This window comes from Pleurodeles waltl, chromosome 8 (assembly GCF_031143425.1).
Source record: "Pleurodeles waltl isolate 20211129_DDA chromosome 8, aPleWal1.hap1.20221129, whole genome shotgun sequence".
In the NCBI taxonomy this organism is placed as follows: domain Eukaryota; kingdom Metazoa; phylum Chordata; class Amphibia; order Caudata; family Salamandridae; genus Pleurodeles; species Pleurodeles waltl.
The window spans coordinates 591331259-591352718 of NC_090447.1; positions in this window are offsets into that span (position 1 = coordinate 591331259).

A 21460-nucleotide genomic window follows, 5' to 3' on the forward strand; every position below is an offset into this window, starting at 1 on the left:
ATTAAGAAAATGTCATGCAAATCACAAATTCCCCCCTTGACAAGTGTAGTGTGTAGAGAATCGCTCGGACAGTAAGAATACAGCAAAGGTAAGTACATTAACCCACCCCAGAGCCCAGGAAAGTAGGAATAAAGTACTGCAAGTTTCCTGAGGACACACCACAAGTCGTGATTAGAGTTATTGCAAGAACCAAGCAAGACTGCAAACAACAAATGGTGGATTCCTGGACCTGAAGACCTTCAAAAGAAGTAGACCAAGTCCAGAAGTCAGAAGACGTTCCAGGAAGGACAGGAGGCCCTGCCAACCCAGAAGAGGGTGCAAAAGAAGAGTCCCTGGTTGGACAAAGACTGCAGAAATGCACCCAAGGAAAATGCCAGCGGGTTACTGCAGGATGCAATGGATGTCTCACGAACAGAAGTTGGATGCAGGCGAGTTTTGGTACTGGATTCACTGAACAAGTCTTAGTTCCGGCAAAGTCGCATCAGATCTGTGCGATTCCATTTGGGGAAATGAGAAGGGCAAGAAGAAATTGCAGTAGCGATGTAGACTTTGAAAAGTGTTTACAAGATATGAAACAACATTTTGAGCAGAGAGGTTACAAAAAAAGTATAATTAAGGATGCAGAAAGGAGGGTGAGGCGTATTAAGAGAATAGAGACCTTGATACCCTGCGTGAAAACAAACGATGGGGATAAAAGAAGGGTATGACTGGTCACAGATTACACAGAAGTTGCGAATATAATGAATAAAACTATGAGAATGCATTGGAACATTCTGAGACAGGATATGGTTATAAAGGACTGTATATCTAACAGTCCAGAAATTACTTATTGAAGAGGTGTTTAAGAAACCTTTTATGTCATACTTACCCAAGGTCTAACAAGAACGTGAATTGGCTTATGGAACAAAACCGAGTTTTTTTTAAATGTGGCCAATGCGGGGTTTTTAAATGGGCATGGCATGGTATAAGAGAACATGTTGATCGGAAGGGCAACATCTTTGAAATAAGAACAAATATTACTTGTGGAACAAAGTATGTAATCTACATAATACTGTGCAAATGTGAATGCCTATATGTTGGCAGTACAATTCGCCATCTCAGAATGAGAATTGGTGAACATTTGAGGGCAATTAAACAGAGAGATGACAGATATCCGATTGTACAACACTTAAAAATATGTGAAACACAAAATGTTCATGCTAGATGAAGGTTGCTCGGGATTCTCGAGATAACATGCCGTGCGGCAACACGGCCGCGCGCTGAGCACCTACCCGAGCCCCTCGTTGCAGCGACGGCTCCCATTCTCCACTCGGAGGATCGAGTTTTTCTTTTTTGAAGGCGAATGTGTGTGGGGGGGCCCCTTGGAAGCTAAGAAGAATATTGGCGGGGTGGCAAGCTGGATCCATGCTGCCCTGGTTGTGCTGCAGCCCCAACCGTAGAGGCACTGGAGGCAGGGGAAACGGTTGGAGGAAGAAGGAAGCCTGAGGGCTTGGGAGACCACCATTGGAGGGCAAGAGGCTCCACAGGAAGGTACAGGAGGACTCGCAAAAGAGGTAAAACGATTTCCTCTTCTTTTTTTAATCTGAGTTCACTGCCAGTTTTAGCCTCGGAATCAGAGGCTGGGGAGGAGGAGGAGGGGTCTTTGGAAGGACTGAGAAGTGTACAGGAAAAAGAGGAAGTGTGGGACTCTAAGAAGAGTAAGATTAAATGTAAAACTGGAAGTGTTGGTACTAAAGTTACCCCCTCTTTACGAGCCTATTTTAGGGCATTACCGTTAGTATCTGCTAAATCTTCTGGCACTCTGAAGCAGCAAGAACGGAGGGTGTGTTTTAGACCCATGCAAGCTCTGGAGTCTGAGACGGAGGGTTTTTTACCCCCTTCCTCGGTGGAATCACCCCTGGAGGAATCTCAAAGTACGAATCAGGATATTTTGGAGACGCATAAAACTTCTAACTTGTCTAGACCCTCAGAAAACAGGGAATCTTCGGTTTCCATAGACAATCAATCTCAGGCGGGGGTATTAGGGTCTAATACATTGGGGAATATGCTCGCCTTGCTTACTGATAAGATTAATAAAGGTTTTGCAATTTCGTAAACAAACCAGGGGGAAATTAGGCTTGCTTGTGAATCATTGGAAAAGAAAATAGACCTCCTGGGAATCAGAACGCAAGCTTTAGAGGAACCGGTGGAGATTATCAAGGGCAAGATGAGCAGAAATAAGGAAGAAATTCAACTCTTAAAGGAGAGAGAGCGAGACCTTCAGGAGAAGCTTGAACATTTAGAAAATAACTCTAGAAGAAATTATTTAAGATTCTTAAATGTCCCGGAAGGAGCGGAAGGAGTGGATTTGAAGAAATTTGTGGTTTCCCTTATAAAGAGGGTAATAGTCGTGGATGAGACTGAGGTTGAGATTATGAAGGATATTCAGAGGGTTCATAGAGACCCATTCCGGAGAAATCCTAACAACAAGAAACCGCAGAGGATCTTGGTGAACTTTCAAACATATAAGCTGAAAGAAAGAAAAAATTGACAAAGGCCTTGGCGGCAAGATCTTTAGAAGTCGAAGATTTCTCTTTTGAGATTAGGTCGGACCTCTCTAGGATAACGCTGAATAGGCAATGGAAGCTGGGAAAAAGTTTAGATGGCTTTAAAAAAGTGGGTGCAGTGGCTCAACTTAAATTCCCGGCAAACCTGCGTGTAATGTGTAATAACAAAATGCATAACATCAAGGACCCTATGGAAGCCGATGAACTGTTAGAAGAAATAAAGAAGGGGGGCATTGTGTAAGGAAGACTGGGGGGCTCGGGGAGTTCTAAATGGGACCAATAGCTCTGTTAGTAGATAGGAGGGTTCTCCCAGGGAGGGGGGGTAGGGCACAGAACATAAATGGGTGTGTAGTAGGGTTTTTTTGGGGGGCACTAAGGGTGAAGCATGGGGGAAAAATAGAAAAAATATCCTCATACACCTCAGTTTATTTAAGTACATATGGGTGAGGTTAAGGAGCGCCAGGGAGATGGAAAGGGATCGATACAAATAATGTCTTGGAATATCAATGGACTATGTGTGAAAGGAAGGGCTAGGAAAATCCTGCAGTTTCTTAAAAATGCACTTAACTAAAGAGGAATGTACAGCATTGTTTAAAACTCAGAAGTGGGTACGATACTGTGTTTCTACTGAGCATGACTTTAACACATAGGGAGTTGCAATTTTGGTTAAAAATCAGGTGGATGTGACTTTGCTTGGGGTGATGACGGATAAGCTAGGCAGATGGATCATACTTAGATTGCAGTTAGGAGGTAGGAAACTTGCATTGGTAGGTTTTTACGGGCAAAATTGTGACGATATACAACCGCTCAAAACTGTTTTTTCCCACCTCTTGAATTTTTCAGATCCTATTATTATGACTGGGGATTTTAATGTAGTTTTAGACAATAGATTAGATAGATGAGCAAAATGTAGGTCAGTGGGTACTCCGAAATCTCAACAAAATTTAAAGTTGATGATGAAAGACTTTCGGTTATGTGATCTAAGGCGGCTAAGAGTGGGGCAGAAGCAGGAATTTTCTTTTTATAATAGGAAGCATGGCCATGCCTCTCGGATTGACTACGTTTTAGTTGATCATTTGATGTGTGATCTGGTTGATGATATTGTGTATGTACCAGCCCACTTGTCAGATCACGCTGCAGTGATTTTAAAAATGAGGTGTCCCCAGGAACGAGGAGGGACGAGATGGACTTTGGATCGAGCTTTGCTATTGGAGGAGGAGGTTGTTAGTTATCTTCATAAAGAGACAGAGGCCTTTTCTAGGTTGAATCAGGGATCAACCTCTAAAATAGTAATATGGGATACCTTCAAGGCAGTGATGAGGGGAAGAATTATAAGTTTGGCTAGTTATCGAAGAAGGCTATATAGGGAGGAATTGGAGGGGAAGTAGCAGGGTATTTTGGCATGTGATACCCAATGGGTAGACAGAGGTGATAAAAAGGCTTTGGATGATAGGAGAAGACGGTTGACGTTACAGTTGGAATCCATATTGCAAGCAAAAATCACAAAGCGTTGGAAGGCAAGCAAACTAGCCCATTTCGAATATGGAGAAAATATGGGAAAACTATTAGCCTGGAAGGCTAAGAAAGACCAGGCGAGAAATTGTATTGAGGAGTTGGTGGATAGTCAGTCGGGGGCTAGTCTTATTGATTCGGAGACTATAGAAAAAGCTTTTTATACGTTTTTTTCTGTGCTTTATACTGCGGAAAAGGAGGTGAGGAATGACGAAGTTGGTGAATGGTTAGACACAGATACTCTCCCACACCTTATTGAGAGTAAACAAACCTACTTGACCAGGTCAATCACTGAGGAAGAAATAAGATCTGTTTTAAAAAGAGTGTAAGAGGGGGAAAGCGCCAGTACCGGATGGTATTCCTATAGAGTTTTATAAAGTATTGGGCGACTCTATAGTTCTGTCAATTAGTCAACTACAGTATTTACAGAGATCTTTGAAGAAGGAACTCCTCTGCCTGCTTCTTGGTATGAGGCAACTATTTCCCTGATTTTAAAACCTGGAAAATTTCCTTTGAAATGTGAGTCATATCGCCCAATATCATTATTAAATTGTGACTATAAGTTGTCTGCTAAAGTATTGGCAAATAGGTTAAATGGAGTGATGAGGGATTTGATCCACCCTGATCAGAAAGTTTTTATTTATAATAGGTTTCTGCATGAATAAACATTTAATCTAATAGGGGCTATTGATTTAGTCACTGCATATCGAGAACCTTTGGCAGTTATTGCGATCGATGCAATGAAAGCTTTTAATAGAGTCAATTGGAACTATTTGAATAAGGTCATGGAAACGTAATAATTTGGGTATTAAATTTTGTAAAGCGATTCAACGAATCTATCAGGCCCCATCAGCACGGGTCTTGGTAAACAGGAAGTTAACAAATACCTTTAGGGTTACTAGGGGTACCAGGCAGAGATGCCCTCTGTCCCCCTTGCTGTTTGATTTGTGTATAGAGCCCTTGGCTAGGAGGATGAGACAAGACTCTAGAATTTCTCCTTTTAGCAGTAAGGGGTGGGAGAAGAAAGTTGCTTTGTTTGCTGATGATCTTTTAGTTTATACTTCAAATTTATCTTCTGCCTTACCCACTTTATCAGAGATTACGGAACAATTTGGGAGGATTTCACATCAATCCTGAAAAAGAGATAATGGTATGGAATTTGAATTCGTACCACTAATTCAATGAGGTATTGAGGGGTAGAAATTGTGTAGGATTTGGAACAAATACCGGTGGTAAATATGTGGAGTGTGGTAACAGCTTGTAGTAAGTTACTGTTAGGTTGGCAACATCTTCCCCTCACAATAATAGGGAGGGTCAACTTGGTTAAGATGGTAATTTTGCCTAAATTGAACTTCCTTTATGATTCTATTCCTTTACAAATGGATAAGAAGCTTTTGGTTACTCTTCAACAAAAAATTAACTCTTTTATTTGGGCACAAAAGGGACCTAGAATTGCATGGAAGAAACTGCGCAGGAGAAGGGGGGCCTGTAAGGAAATGCCTCCTTGGCATGGTTACCCCCTGACTTTTTGCCTTTGCTGATGCTATGTTTTGAATTGAAAGTGTGCTGAGGCCTGCTAACCAGGCCCCAGCACCAGTGTTCTTTCCCTAACCTGTACTTTTGTATCCACAATTGGCACACCCTGGCATCCAGATAAGTCCCTTGTAACTGGTACCTCTGGTACCAAGGGCCCTGATGCCAGGGAAGGTCTCTAAGGGCTGCAGCATGACTTATGCCACCCTGGAGACCCCTCACTCAGCACAGACACACTGCTTGCCAGCTTGTGTGTGCTGGTGAGAACAAAATGAGTAAGTCGACATGGCACTCCCCTCAGGGTGCCATGCCAGCCTCTCACTGCCTATGCAAGTATAGATAAGTCACCCCTCTAGCAGGCCTTACAGCCCTAAGGCAGGGTGCACTATACCATAGGTGAGGGCACCAGTGCATGAGCACTGTGCCCCTACAGTGTCTAAGCCAAACCTTAGACATTGTAAGTGCAGGGTAGCCATAGGAGTATATGGTCTGGGAGTTTGTCAAACACGAACTCTACAGCACCATAATGGCTACACTGAAAACTGAGAAGTTTGGTATCAAACTTCTCAGCACAATAAATGCACACTGATGCCAGTGTACATTTTATTGTGAAACACACCTCAGAGGGCACCTTAGAGGTGCCCCCTGAAACTGTATCCAACTATCTGTGTAGGCTGACTGGTTCCAGCAGCCTGCCACACTAGAGACATGTTGCTGGCCCCATGGGGAGAGTGTCTTTGTCACTCTGAGGCCAGTAACAAAGCCTGCACTGGGTGGAGATGCTAACACCTGACCTAGGCAGGAGCTGTAACACCTGGCGGTGAGCCTCAAAGGCTCACCCCTTTGTTCCAGCACCGCAGGACACTCCAGCTAGTGGAGTTGCCCGCCCCCTCCGGCCACGGCCCCCACTTTTGGCGGCAAGGCCGGAGGAAATAATGAGAATAACAAGGAGGAGTCACTGGCCAGTCAGGACAGCCCCTAAGGTGTCCTGAGCTGAAGTGACTCTAACTTTTAGAAATCCTCCATCTTGCAGATGGAGGATTCCCCCAATAGGATTAGGGATGTGACCCCCTCCCCTTGGGAGGAGGCACAAAGAGGGTGTACTCACCCTCAGGGCTAGTAGCCATTGGCTACTAACCCCCCAGACCTAAACACGCCCTTAAATTTAGTATTTAAGGGCTTCCCTGAACCTAAGAATTTTGATTCCTGAAACTACAAGAAGAAGAGGACTGCTGAACTGAAAAACCCCTGCAGAAGAAGAACAGAAGACACCAACTGCTTTGGCCCCAGTCTTACCGGCCTGTCTCCTGCCTTCCAAAGAAACCTGCTCCAGCGACGCTTTCCAAAAGGACCAGCGACCTCTGAATCCTCAGAGGACTGCCCTGCTTCAAGAAAGACAAGAAACTCCAGAGAACAGCGGCACTGCTCCAAAAGAACTGCAACTTTGTTACAGAGGAGCAGATTTAAAGTCCCCTGCAAATTCCCGCAAGAAGCGTGAGACTTGCAACACTGCACCCGGCGACCCCGACTCGACTGGTGGAGAACCAACACCTCAGGGAGGACCCTCCGGCGACTCCGAGACCGTGAGTAACCAAAGTCGTCCCCCCTGAGCCCCCACAGCGACGCCTGCAGAGGGAATCCCGAGGCTCCCCCTGACCGCGACTGCCTGAACCTAAAGTCCCGACGGCTGGAAAAGACCCTGCACCCGCATCCCCCAGCACCTGAAGGAACGTAACTTCTGTGCAGGAGTGACCCCCAGGAGGCCCTCTCCCTTGCCCAGGTGGTGGCTACCCCGAGGAGCCCCCCCCTTGCCTGCCTGCACCGCTGAAGAGACCCCTTGGTCTCCCATTGAAACCTACAGAGAACCTGACGCTTCTTTACACACTGCACCCGGCCGCCCCCGCGCTGCTGAGGGTGTACTTTTTGTGCTGACTTGTGTCCCCCCCGGTGCCCTACAAAACCCCCCTGGTCTGCCCTCCGAAGACGCAGGTACTTACCTGCTGGCAGACTGGAACCGGGGCACCCCCTTCTCTCCATTGAAGCCTATGTGTTTTGGGCACCTCTTTGACCTCTGCACCTGACCGGCCCTGAGCTGCTGGTGTGGTAACTTTGGGGTTGCCCTGAACCCCCAACGGTGGGCTACCTTGGACCCAAAACTGTGACCTGTAAGTGATTTACTTACCTGCTAAAAATAACAATACTTTACCTCCCCCAGGAACTGTGAAAATTGCACTGTGTCCACTTTTAAAACAGCTAAATGTGTTTTATGTAAAAAGTATATATGCTACTGTAATTATTCAAAGTTCCTAAAGTACTTACCTGCAATACCTTTCAAATTAGATATTACATGTAGAATTTGAACCTGTGGTTCTTAAAATAAACTAAGAAAAGATATTTTTCTATAACAAAACCTATTGGCCTGGATTTGTCCCTGAGTGTGTGTTCCTCATTTATTGCCTGTGTGTATGTACAACAAATGCTTAACACTACTCCTTTGATAAGCCTACTGCTCGACCACACTACCACCGAATAGAGCATTAGTATTATCTCTTTTTGCCACTATATTACCTCTAAGGGGAACCCTTGGACTCTGTGCATGCTATTCTTTACTTTGAAATAGCACATACAGAGCCAACTTCCTACAGGGCCTTACTCTACCTGACATCCATTATTATGCATGGGCATCCTACCTTAAAAATTTTAGAATGTTATTTTCCTCCCCGGATCGATCAGCGATTGGAGAGATGTTTAGTTTTATGTTAGCTACTGAGAAAGGCGCAGCTAAATATTTTCTATATAAATTTGGTGACCCGAAATGTTTTAAGAAAGTAACATTGAAAATACTACAGGACGCAGCTAGAGGTTGGTTTCAGCTGCGGCAAGTTGTAAAAATAGATTATTACAGTCAATGGGCTCCGGTTTGGGAATCTCTGGGAACCCCGAGTGCTTGACAGATGTGTTGGCCTTACCCCTTAGAAAGGCTGGGATTTAATTTTGGGGGGATTTAGTTAGAAATGGTAGTTTATTGTCTTGGGAGAAGTTTACAGAGTGGACAGAAGGGAATCTCTCAAGATTAAAGTATATTCAATTAAGGGAATGGACACAAGGGGTCACAGGCAGGTTGGGGACCGCTAATCAGTTAGAGAGTGACTTAATTAAGAAGCATTGGGGATTAAAGAAGGTTTCGAGTTGGAATTGGAGTATGTTAGATATGGTAGATGGGGACTTTAAGCTGCCTGTCTCCCTTTGGGGGGGAGAGATGTCTGTGGATCGATTACAAGCATGGTGGGGTCTATCTATGCAAATAATATTTAGGGCCATTAAATCAGCATCATTAAGGCAAAATCATCTTTTTACGTTGCATAGGGTCTTTTTTTCCCCGGAGAAATTAACTAAGATAAGAGGGGTGGAAGTTAGTTGTGCTAAATGTGGTTTACCAAAGGCTTCTGATATTCATATGTTCTTAGAATGTCCAGTAGTTTATTGTTTTGGGGGAAAGTGTGCAAAAGGATTGCTAGTCTTTTATTACAATACATAACAACATCTCTTCCTTTAGTTATTTTTGGCATAGTGGAGCAAGGAGAAGTAGGTTCTAGAGTTGTGAAGACAGTGTTGCTTTATGTATTGGTATTAGGGTATCATTGTTTCATGTACTATGTACTATTTTATATGTAATTGCAGCCCTGATGAAGTCTATGGGTGATTTCCCAGACGAAACACGTGTTGGCAAAAGTTTGGTGGCAAAAGTGGCTGGTGATAACAACACAGCCATGTTGTGATGAGAAGAGCATCATGAAATAAAACTTTCTTTGAAGTGTGCCTACTTCAAAGGCAGAAATGAGCATAAGTAGTGGACCTAAACTCCCAAAGTTTGAAATTACTATTGGATCAAGAGGAAGTTCTGCCAAGTAGAAGAGCTTGATGCTTGAGGATGACCTGCCTCTCTGCCTGTTGCTTTGCTGTGCTGGCCTGCTGCTGCTGCTTCTACCTGAAGAGGGGAAAACTTCAAATTGTTTTCTGAAATCCTGCTTGTGACGTTTCTCCAAGGGCTTCGACTGAGCTTGCCCCCTGTTTGGAAGTCTCAGGGACATCAAAGACTTCATCTGCTAGTGCCTGGGCTCTTCTGCTGGGAGTCCTGGCTTGCAAAGTGGTGCCAAATCCAGTCCCTGGGCCCTTAGAGGTGGAAGCTGATAACCTCTGGGGGAAAATACACACACAGCTGTGTGCACATCAAAATATTTGGTGCACGGCCCATCCCGCACCTGAAAAATCTACGCATCGTCTACCTCACAGCTTGAGAAATGATGCAGTACCTGTTCTCACTGTGAACTCTTCGCACAGAGCGTCAGAAATTTCCACGCACGGATCCTGGTTGTCAAAGACTTCAATATCCCCGCACGGACCCGGGGCTGTGTACCCAGAATTGACGCACTGCCTCTGGTGCAAGTAAAGAATCGATGCACAGCCTCACTTATGAGTAAGGTATCGACAAATTGCTTGCTTTTCTGAAGCACTGTCACCCTTACAGCTTTATTTTTTACACATACCAGGTACTTTGTGCTAAAAGAACCATCCATTGATTTCTATGGATTAAGGCTCTTTTTATTTGATAAATTCATACGTTTGCTTGTGTACGTTGGATTTTTTTCATTTTGGTCTTGTTTAATTTAGATAAATATTGACTAGTTTTCTAAACTGATGTAGAGTCCTTTTGTGGTGTTTTCATTGTGTTCCTGTGTGTGTTTTGTACAAATACTTTACACATTGCCTCTGAGATAAGTCTGACTGCTTGTACCATGCTACCAAGTGGCTGAGCAGGGGTTATCTGAGCTGTGTATCTAATTTTTCCTGACAAGAATGAGGGTCTGTTCTTGGACAGAGTGCAAACTTGTTCCAGTTCAGGAGGCCACCACCTAGAAGTCAAAGGGGAGAATAAGCCAACAAAAATGCATTTCTCTTTTTTGTCCCTGTTTAGCTTCCATGAGTTAGCCAACATCCAGAAGACAACATCAGACAAGCACAGCCTAAACCTATCAGCGACAGAGTCAGTGTCTTCTTCATGAAGTAACAATAATCTGGTTATCACCCATGTATGATACCAATCCCAAAAGACCAAGGGCCAGATGTACAGACATAAGGAATTGAAATTTCCAAATTTTACTTTTTACTGAATGGCAAATAAGAAATTTCAATTCCTAATTTAAGAAACCTTTCTACTTTTAATTAGCGATTCCTAGGGGGCTGCAATTCAACCTACCTCTTGTACAATAATCAGGTAGGTTGCAATTTGTGATCCATTAGGAATGATAGCCATCACAGGGAGGATGGCCTGCTGGGGTCAGCAGGCCACCAGGTCTGTGTCTGATTTTCAATGAGGTCATTTTTTTTGTTTAAAGAAATTGGATGCGTTTAAAAAAAAAAAGCAAATTAAAGTTTTAAGTTTTATTTTTTTATGGACCACTGTCTTCTCTAAAAAAAATGTGTGATTGCATTCTGAAAGGGGAAGGGATCCCTTGGAACCCCTTCCCATTTGCGAATGGGTTACTCACTCCTTTGAGTTGTTAGGAAAATATTAATGTTTTACAACCATAATTCTGTTGCAAAATATTGATAAATACCACTGCGAATCAGTATTTCAATGCCCTAAACACTCCCCTCTCAAAATACCGATTCGTGAAGCCAAATTGTGATTCAGTAACAAGTTACTGAATCTTGTTACTGAATTATGATTTGGCTTTGGTACATTGCAAAATGCATTCTTGTGACCACAAAAGGTTCGATACTGTGATTCAGTACATTTGTGACTGTAAAAAAGGTTTGTACATATTGCCCCAAATGAGCTTGCTCAAAGGGGACACCTAAATGTTAAATAATGCAGACAGGGTAGGAATGGGAAAGAAAAAAAGGTTTCAGCAAAAAATAGTGACCTCATAATTAGTGAATTAGATAGTTAAAAATGTGGCTCAAGTTAGCAATTCGGACCTTGTAAATACAAGTTGTGTAGAGGTACTGCATGGTAAGGCACACTGCATGGGTTTGAGCATGCTGAATTCAATGTTTGTTTTTATATTCAGGAAATCATCAATAAAACTGTCCCAGAAAACCACAAAATGGGCCTAAAAACAGCCATAAAATGACCCACAAAAAGACCTGTCAGACCAGGCCGTCAGGCACAATTTGATTGTCCTATGGGCATGTCCATCTCTGAATGTCCAGCTCATGAGGAGCACTGCATGTCAGAGGTCAAGTGGTTAACTGATAACATGAAAGCTGAACAACTTGGATTCTGAGTGTCAAAAATTAAGTAAGTCATTCTAGTGATCACTCTAGAATGCTGCAGATTGCAATCCATTTTCAAAAAAGTGTGGTCAGATACAGAGTCAAAGTCTCCACTTAGATCCAGTTAAATCAAAACCGTCCTCTTCCCGTTATGTAGTGTTTTCCATAACAGTATCTGATTGTAAGGATGACTCTGTATTATACAAAGCTCCCAATCCAGCTCGAGAAATGTCAAGAATATTGTTTAAAACACTACTTAGGAGCAATTGCCAGTTGACTTCCTTCCGGGTAATTTTAGCGTATAAAGGGAATAGAGAGGGGGGTCAAAAGTTGCTTGATGCTGTAGGATCACCTGATGACATTTTATTGGACTGAATTAAATTTGTCTGCTTCAAACTTGTGGGAGCTAAAGCCAAGATTAAAGACGCATTGCATAAGTTGGAAAGTAAAGGAGCTATGTTAAAGGCAACTAAGTCAAGAATGTGAAAGTGAAATGGATCCAATGGGTAACTGAATTTGGTTTGAGCTACACTTCTGTCAGTTGACTAGGTGGAAGACAGGCAAAGTTGCAATAACAATTCGGATGAATCAGGCAATTCAAATTCACACTGAGAGAAATAATTTAAAATTGCCACATTTGAACTAGAAACGTGGGATTCAAGTTTGAGTATTTTTTATTCAAAATATAAAGAGAGATTGTCACAGAGTGATTGGGAAGGGAAAACGGCGGTAGCTGTATGAAAAGGATTGCACAGAGTTCTGACAATTAAAAATACTTCCCACCTGGAGTGTTTAGTAGCATCCATTTTATTAGCAAAATATGTTCTGCAAACTTGTTTACGTCTCTATTTGTATTTTTTAATAATTCCTGTTAGGCAGCACTGACTTCCAGAATATAGTTTAAGCACCACTCTCTCTTGAGTTTCTTGCAGCTTTGCTTGGCCTCAGGTAACTCTTCTGTGTACACCAGAAAGATGGTTTTGGTTTGCTGTCACCTGCCTCAACAGGTCCACCACATTTAATGTTGATGATAACCACTCATGGTATTTATGCACTTTGGCCTGTTAACTCTTAGATGCCAATTTGGTGGGTAATTTGTCATGAGAATTTTGCCCCAAGGGTGGGACGCCATTGAGAGCTAACTCAAAGTCTGGCAGGTTGATGTGCAGCTAACATAGTTTCACAGAAAAAGGAACAGCATAAAGAACTGACCAAACCAATACACGAGAATTTGTTTTATTTTAAGTAGGTCCTGTGACTCTAAGATAGCATCTAGCACATGGCCAACGGTATGTGTTGCTTGATCAATCTTTTGAGAGAGTCCTAGCCTAGCCATATAGTCAGGCACTCCAGGACCTCAGACTAGGACAAGCCATTGAACAAATAATTGAAAATCCCTCCACACCATAAAGTTAAAGCAAGTCTTTACAAATAGTGCAATAGCATTGGCTAGCTCCTGGCCAAAATGAATATCCAGTCCTCGTAGGCAGTAGAATAAGAGCCTCAACATAATAGCAATATTGTAAATTGAGATCTTAAAGAATGAAGATTATGTTCAGCTAACTATTTAGCCTATTAAAATAGAAATAGTTATGAAAGATTTGTAAATGATGGCAAGATCCGTCCCTCTTTACAGGACTACTGTGACTGTTAATCAGACATCCTGGTGGAATGACCAATTGAAAATGAGGGCATCCATGTTTCTGTCACAAACATCGCATTTACTTCATAAGCAATGATACGCAGCTACATTACTTCCTTTTGTGTGACAAGAGGTGGGCATTAAGAAGAAAGCAACGCTTCCCAGGTTGTTGATGTGTGCTGGACTACGTATATGCTGTTTTTGTTACTCTGGGCACTTTTCAACTGCTATCCAGTGCTAAAGTGCAAGTGCTCCTATGTAAAATGTATATGTAATTGGCTTTCCATGATTGGCATATTTGCTTTACTAGTAAGTCCCTAGTACAGTGCACTAGAGGTGCCCAGGGTCTGTAAATCAAATGCTACTAGTGGGCCTGCAGCACTGGTTGTTCCACCCACATTAGTAGCTCTGTAAACATGGTTCAGACCTGCCACTGGAGTGTCTGTTAGTGCAGTTTTAACTGCCAATTCGACTTTGACAAGTGGACCCACTAGCTAGGCCTAAACCTTCCCTTTTCTTACATGTAAGACACCGCTAAGGTAGTCCCTAGGTAGCCTCATGGGCAGGGTGCAGTGTATGTTTAAGGTGGGACATGGACTAATGTGTTTTTATTGTCCTGACAGTGAAATACTGCCAAATTCGTTTTTCACTGTTGCAAGGCCTATCTCTATCATAGCTTAACATGGGGGTTGCCTATAAATATTATTAAAGCGCAGATTCCCTTTGGGAGTGGATGGGCATATGGAGTTTGGGGTCTCTGAACTCACAATTTAAAAATACATCTTTTAGAAAAGTTGGTTTTGAGATTGTGTGTTTGAAAATGCCACTTTTAGAAAGTGAGCATTTTCTTGCTTACACCATTCTATGACTCTGTCTGTTTGTGGATTCCCTGTCTGGGTTAGTTTGACAGTTGGGCTGTTTGCACCTCTCTCTAGACAGTGACACAGAGAGAGCTGGGGTGTATCCTGCATATCCTGGTGAGCCATCTGTGCTAGGAGGGGGGGAGTGGTCACTCGCACCCGAAAGGGCTGTGCCTGCATTCATACAATGCAGTCTCCCACCCTCTGGTGTGTGTCTGGGTCCTGGCCTGGGCAAGGCAGGATCTCACAAAGAAGAGAGACTTTCCTTTTAAGTAGACCTACTTGAAAGGTAGAAACGACGTGCAACACCGCTAACAGAGGCTGATAATGACACAAACCCCATGCAGCACGGTTTTGTTATACCGTCCGACTGGATTTTCAACGTAACATCACGGGGGGCGGGAAAACAACGCAAAGCCTGCCCGAACCCGAGGTACCTGTCCAGATCGACGCATCACTCTCTTGCAGGAGAGGAGGAATGACGCATGCCTACCCAATCAGAGGAGGAATGACACACGGTCTCGCTTGTGAGTGAGAAATCAACGCATTGCTGGCCTTTTACGACACACACTCACCCTTGCGGCTTTTTTTTGTTGCTACCCAGATACTTTTGTGAAATAACAGCATTCTCAATGTTTTCTAAAGGATTTAAGACTCTTATTCTTTAAAAATTCATAACTTGACTTGTGTATGTTGGATTTTTGTTGTTTTGGTCTTGTTTTGTTTAGATAAATATTAACTTTTTTCTAAACCTATGTTGTGTCATTTTGTAGTGTTTTCACTGAATTACTGTGTGTGTTGGTACAAATACTTTACACATTGCTTCTGAAGTTAAGCCTGCCTGCTCATGCAAAGCTGCCAAGGGGTTGACCTGAGGTTAACTGAGTGCGATTCTCCTTTACCCTGACGAGAGTGAGGGTCCTTGCTTGGCAGGGGGTAACCTGACTACCAACCAAAGACTCCTTTTCTAACAATTATTATTACCTGAGGAGATGTTATGGACATAGTCTGCTGGTGAGTATATAAAAGTTTGTTCTGAACCACTTCAAGCTGCATCCAGCATCCGCACTTACAGCAATAGAAGGGTTTTAGGGAAAACTACCTAACAGCAGCAGTGTCATTCCTTAATTGATGCCCACCTTCACAATGGGCTACTGACAGTGCTTGGCTGCATGACCTCTGTTGTACCGAGAGTCAGTCAATTATGTACAGTTACATATTTTACATTAACTATACATACATGCTTCCACTATAGTCAAAAGGTTGCCTATGGGAAGGTGCAGCACGCCAAACCCCAAAATAAAATGCCCCTGCTTGTTTCTGTAAACGATTTTGCCGTAGTGCTGTAACTTTTCATCTTTTTTCATGTTGTATGAGTGCCTAACTGCTCTGCCCCTTTGTGTATTTGCACGATAAAAGCTGCGGCTAATGGTTCTATCAAAGTTTTAGTTTGAGTATTTAATTACTTTATTTTTTATCGTGACAGTCATGATGACTTATGTTTTTTGACTTCACCAGAGCCTTTGATGGAGTCAACCCTCTGACAGTGGTCCTCATTCTCAAGTTTTAATGACGCAAATTCAAATTCAACAACTCCTTCATAATGGACTCATTCTGTTAGCTTGTGGTGATGCTGTGGGAGCTTAGTGAAAGCACATTAAACCTTCCACCATGCCCCCACTCGAGCCCTGCACTTCAGTTTACCATAAAGGTTGCTGCAATTTTATGTTTTTGTGTAGTAAGGATCAAACTCCATCAAAGTGAATGGCATTTAACATTTCTAATGCCGCTGTAGCAAGAAAGGAGTTATCGAGTTACCAAGAAAAGCACCTGTGTTTTCAGACTGTGGTGTCAAACAGTAAAACTGTCATCTCCAATGAAAATCCTGCAATTTAATCTGCGAAGACTAGATATAGCGCTGCACAGTACATCAAAAATTTCAACACAGTCTTATTATTCATTCTTACTGTGATCTGTCAAAGTGCATTTCTCCAAGTATCTTTTCAACAGTACCCACTGGACCAACATGAGATAAGGGGCAAAATCAAAAGATTTGCTTCTTTGAAAAACTCCTTTCTTATAGTTGTCAGCTGTTCAGACATCATAGAAACCCAATATAATGTGAGAAAAGGCTGCCTGTTTTACTTACTTTTAAACTGTTAAGGACAGACTGGTGACCTGAATGTTAATTTCTCTCTTTGAACATACTGGCGGTTTCAACCTAATTAATTATGTATAATATTCAAGTATTAAATACATTTCCATGCCAAAGGAATATGAGAATTTAAAGACAGAAGATGTAACAAAGGTGGTGCTCTTTTTCAGTACTACGCTTTAAAAATCATATAAACTGCAAGCCAAGTCAATAGTAAAAATTTGCAGCACTCAATTCCTATCTGCATTATTTTTCTTACTCTCATAAAGGCATGCTTATGAATAACTTTGACTCTGCCCTCTCTGTTAATTACGCTGCAAATAATGTGGACTTATAGAATTCAAAGGTGACCCTGCCAACTAAAAATATTTATGTAGACATGAAGCAAAGTAGAAATGGACAAAATAGAAACTGGAGACAATAAAATGAATGAGGTTACATGCCTTGCACATACGTTTTTAGCTGTTCATTTTTTATTTACATTATTATTCAATATCACAATAATATTTTTAACATTGAAGTATTATTTCAAATGATATTTTTGGTCTATTTGTTAGAAAAAAAATCGTCAAATGAAAAAGGAAATCAAAATATTGTTGAAAATTATAAATTGTGTTTGTCGGATAAAGCGCCCCCTTTCAAACATTATAAGCATATTCCAAGTTACAGAGGAGTTCCTTGGTCATATACGAAAATACTCCCGCAGGCCAAACTCGTTTGTAAGTCAACAGAACTCGCGCTCTCTTGCAATGTCCTCATGACTAGGGCTCCTTTTTTCAATTTTTACTGATTTTTACAGATAAATACAGACAGAAAATGCTGTGGTTTCTGTCTGCCTTTAGTTTCAAAAGCAGAAAGACACAAATACTTTGGCTTCTATTGACTGACTTTCCGTGCCGAAATAAAGACTTTCAGGCCAATAGCTGTACATATTGGCAGCAGGAGGAGTTACAAAACTCTATGAGATTTGCATAAATTACTGCAAGTCTCATCATGCATTAGTGCTATTATACTCTTTTTTCCAAGGGTGTGTTATTTTATTATTTAAAGCTGTGTAATGTGCTAGAACCTGACAAGCATCAAAGGATGAGTGCACCTTTATTTGTTAAATAAATGTCGAAATATAAGAGTTATCACCTCATTTTTTCACAATACACAAAATAAATATGGATAAACACCAATAAGATGACCCAAAAATAAACATGGATAAATTCAGATGGACGTATTACAAAATTAAGGCCCAGATTTATACATTTTGACACAGAACTTCACTAATGCAGTTTTGCGCCAAAAAGTTTAGCACCGACTAGCGCCATTATTTAACACCACCCTGGTGTCATATTTATACTATGGTGCTGAGGCGTGCTCAAAATAGTTTAGAGTCATTTTTTTTTTTACGTTAACCATTGTGGGTTGTTGTAAGACAAAATTACGTTAACGATGGAAAAATGACTCCAATCTGTTTTACGACACTTAAACATGTCGCAAAACGCAAATGCACCATTTTTGGCCGCATTAGCGTCAAATGCAGATGCTAACGGAGAAGACAGTGCAAAGGAGAGGCAAAATGGAGCCAGAAAGCCAGGAGAGACCCCAGGGTGTTCCCAATCTACCAGGAATCAGCCAGGAGGGCACAAGCACGACCCAGGGGAGGGAGAAAAAAAAGAGAAAGTCTTGTTTCAGTGCGGAGGAGCATGAAATATTAGTGAGAGAGGTGAATGAGAATCAACATCAACTCTTCATCACCTCCAAATTGCCAATTGGCAGGAGAGAGGCAATTTGGCAAGAGAAAGTAGACAAGATCAACAGAGTGGCAGAGGTAAGGAAAATTGTGACTGAGAGCAAGAAACACTGGCATGACTGTAAGCGAAGGACAGAGGAAAAAATGGCAAGGAACAGGAAGGCAGCACTGCAAACTGGAGGTGGGAGTCCAGCACTGTAAGAGGACTTGAACATGATGGAGGAGATGGTTGCAGTGGTCATCCTGGAGGAACTCGTCACTGGAATCGCAGGACAGGACTGTGCAGACTACCAGGAAACACCACAAATGCAGAGTAAGTTGCATGGGGGAAATTAATGCTAAAATGTCAAGTGCAAGAAGGGGGAGGCACACAGGACTCACACAATGCATGTCAAAGGAGTGCAGAGGGACACATAAAGCAAGTTGCACCATGCTGACGTAAGCTACACATGTACACCTTGGTAGTGCCATGCACCATAACACTTACACAACCTTGACATATGTTGATCACCAGGCCTAAATACCCACATATACATATGAAGCACATGGGATGGCTGGTATGTATAATGACTGTGCCTCTGGCTGTGTCATCACAACATCCCTTGCATATAGTCACATCAACCCTACCAACACGACCAAGACTTCAGAGAGTAGATAGACAGTCAATACCATTCCTGGGGTCACGTCATGGCGGTGTACCTTGCAGTAACACCTTGCAACTGTCTTGCCTTATTGCCCAAGTACATGTGTGCTGCATCTAAGAGCACACAATGCATTGCAACTGCCTCAGACATGTACCGGTAGCACCACCATCCCGCACATTGACAACACATCCACATAAGGCAGCCACCACTCCATCATGCAATGAGGATGCCCCCTGGGTGCAGGGAACAATAATCTGAGCAGGCGCTGGGGAAATAGAAGGCTGGTCCTGTATCATTGGTAACATGCCACTACCCAGACCAACTAAACTGGTGTAGTGTTGAACCACATATCTTGATGCTGAACAGAAATGTGCCACTACAGAAACTATGTACCACAAACAGCAAACTGTAGGTCACAACAGTCACAGGTTGAGCCCACAAGTACTCTGAAACAACCATGTGATACACATAGGAAAGGGGAAATACAAACACACATACAACATATGATGTATGACTGTGAACATAATGATGTATAATTCCACATTGACGGGCGGGGGATGGTGCATGGGCAAGTCTAGTGTTTTTAAGACTGCCAGTGCAGTGTACCCTTTACGGTTGGCATGATGGAATGGCGGATGGAAATCTGTCTGCTCATGGTAGCTGTGTGGGGCACTTAGCACCACATTGTTGATGGATCAAATAGAGTCAGTGCCAGTTTTGGGGTGCAATGGGTGTGACAGGACACGCTACACTTAGCCCTGCAAATCAGGCAGTGGAAAGGGCAAAGGGGCAGGGTATGGGACCCACTGCATTGCACATGCCAGCTGCATGGGCTGTGCAGGGGCACACCGCACTACATCACCACCCACCTTTGGATGGGGGTTTCACCCTCATGCAAAGGCTGGTGGAAATGCGAGAACATCCCTGGAGTGTAGCGTTGAATGTAATACTGGTCTAGTGTCACAGGACAGGTGGCATTGCCAGTCTGTCAGCTGCTGGAAACCTGCCAGTGCCAGGCCATTGGCCCATGGGGCATTCCCCATTGACAACAGTTGTCACTACCACTTGTGCTGTTGGGGTTGGTCATATAGACAATGGCATTCAGGTGGTCATAGGACTACCGCACTTGAAATGAGGGATCAGTATGACTACCTGAAGAATCACCATCAAACTAGCTTGAGGCCCTGACCTAAGCTCAACTCCAGTTTACTGGTATGTCCATAAACTCATTTACCAACAGGCACTGTCACATGCATAATGATGTATTCAGCAGAAATATTATTCCCATGCTGGCCACCCCTGGGTCTACCCCTGTGCCTGTGTCAAATTAGCTGCACTGCCACCACACTGTATCTCATGTATCATAGTGCAAGGATGGCTGCATTGAGAGGGAGATCATAAGTGTGTAGTAAGGCAAACCTACCTGCACAGACAGAAGATGAAATAGAACTCTGCTAGGTCCATGTGTGCTGTGCAATGTAGCGCACATACACATACATCAACATGAGGAGCTAAAATGGTAACAAGAGCATAGTGTCCTGGCAATGCCATCCCTGGGGTGGTGTAAGTCTCAGCATCGCATAGGTGTATATAAAACATGTAATACTGGGATAGGGGTGAAGTGCCATGTGTGGTGCTGTGGCTTGAGCACTGCAATACACATTGGAAGACCTTACCAAGCAAATGGATGCATAGAGAAGGTTGAAAATGACAAGATGGTGTCAAGTTCAAAAAAAGGATATACATCACACCCGGTAGATATGACGCAGACAGTTGTGCTACCTGAGCTTCCCTTCATGTGACATGCAGTTGGGCAAAGGGCTGATAGACTGCAACCATGATGTACAGGAACAATGTCTGGGAACTAAGATGACAATCATCCTCCAATAGCAAGGCAGTGAAGTGACATATCAACTGGCACAACACAGAAAGATTGATTTTACACAATCTCATTGCAGAGGATGATGGCTTTCCTGCTGATCTGCCTGTCCTGGAGTACCCCAATGACCTGGATGACCACCTGACAACCATCAGCCAAGAGACCCTCCAAAAAGTCTTTGTATCCCTCCAGACACCACCTCCAGTCACAAGGAGAAGTATTAATGTAGCAGCCATCCCAGAGGCCCCACCCAACACCCCAATAGTACAACCTGCCAGCACCAAGACAACTGAGGACTCCAAGGACCCAGGGACCGGCTTTGAGAGGAGAGTGGTAGGAGTCCAGTGGGAGTTAGCCTAGAAGGTGCTGGTGGGGAGGCAAACTATGACAGCTAGTCTAGAGGGTATGAGCACGTGCCTCATTACGGCCAATTAACATACTGAGGCCAAACGAGGCACACACTCCCCAATGTATGGAGTCCAGCAGTGTCTGAGGGACTTAGCTGCTGCCATAAGGGAGAGGCCACAACAACTGCCCTCCCAAACTGGCAGCAGCGTTATTAAGGACAAGCTGGACTCCATGAGCCCGGAAGCGGCCTCCATCAAGGCAGACATGGTTGCCTACCACAGGGATGTTGCTGCTATCCACAAAAATCAGCAGCTCCTCCTT